Genomic DNA, 1245 nt, shown 5'->3' with positions numbered 1-1245 from the left:
AATATGATTAAACATGTTGATACAATATGATTAAACATGTTGATACAATATGATTAAACATGTTGATACAATATGATTAAACATGTTGATACAATATGATTAAACATGTTGATACAATATGATTAAACATGTTGATACAATATGATTAAACATGTTGATACAATATGATTAAACATGTTGATACAATATGATTAAACATGTTGATTTTCAAAAAAATGTACACATTTCTGCCCACCCAACCCCACCCAACCCCAAACATTTCCAGCAGGGCCCTAAAGTTACATTGGCATATAGTAATAACATAAAAAAAAGGAAAAAGAAAATAGATTAAAATAAATGTTCACACTGGACAATAATAATGTTGTTGCATCACAGCTGCAACCAGGTAACTACCAAGACAGTACATATAGGATCTACAGAGACAGAGACAGGTCGTCGCAACATTACATGGACCAACACTAGAGAGGTGACATGTCAGAAGCCTGCATCCCTCAGGTTGGAACTTCAGGGAGAGTCTTAAGACCATCAAAATATGCCAACACAGAGCCCCATGTAGAATACAATTTGCTTGTGGAACCTCTAATTGTGTATTTAATTACAAAGACAAACTTTTAAATATATTTTATATAGTCAAAATGTGTAAACAGTGCTGAAACAATATTCTTTTTTTTTTGTTGTTGTTATTATTTTGGTAAATTATCAAACAACAAACATCTAGACGTCACAACAGGGACAGACACAGTTTTCATAGAGTAGATTTTCACAAGTGACTGGGTTGCATGTTATGATCATTAGAACTTGGTATCGATGTGATTTCTCATGTAGATTGAGTCCTAGGTCCCTAACCATAACCCTACATCTAATATAGAAGTATTAATGTCCTCCTACATCTAATATAGAAGTATTAATGTCCTACATCTAATATAGAAGTATTAATGAAGACCTACATCTAATATAGAAGTATTATGATGTATTAACTAACAAGACTGTATCCAGAGACTATTTCAAGTTAGACAGAGTAATTACGAACTCGGAGGAATATGTATGTTTATGAAAACAAAGATTAGAACAAATGCAAAACAAAGATGTATAACAGTTAAAGGAGTTAATTTATGGAATACTTTTGAAAAGGAAATGAAAATGTGTAGTACACTAAAAGGATTTTTAAAATTATTTTAAAATAAGATGATTAACAAGTATAAAACAGAGGTTTAAATATAGTTTTTGTTTGGTATTTTTTGAACT

Source organism: Nansenia antarctica (genome assembly GCF_963989245.1).
Source record: "Nansenia antarctica genome assembly, contig: SCAFFOLD_296, whole genome shotgun sequence".
NCBI classification, from domain to species: domain Eukaryota; kingdom Metazoa; phylum Chordata; class Actinopteri; order Argentiniformes; family Microstomatidae; genus Nansenia; species Nansenia antarctica.
This window is presented reverse-complemented; position numbering follows the sequence as displayed.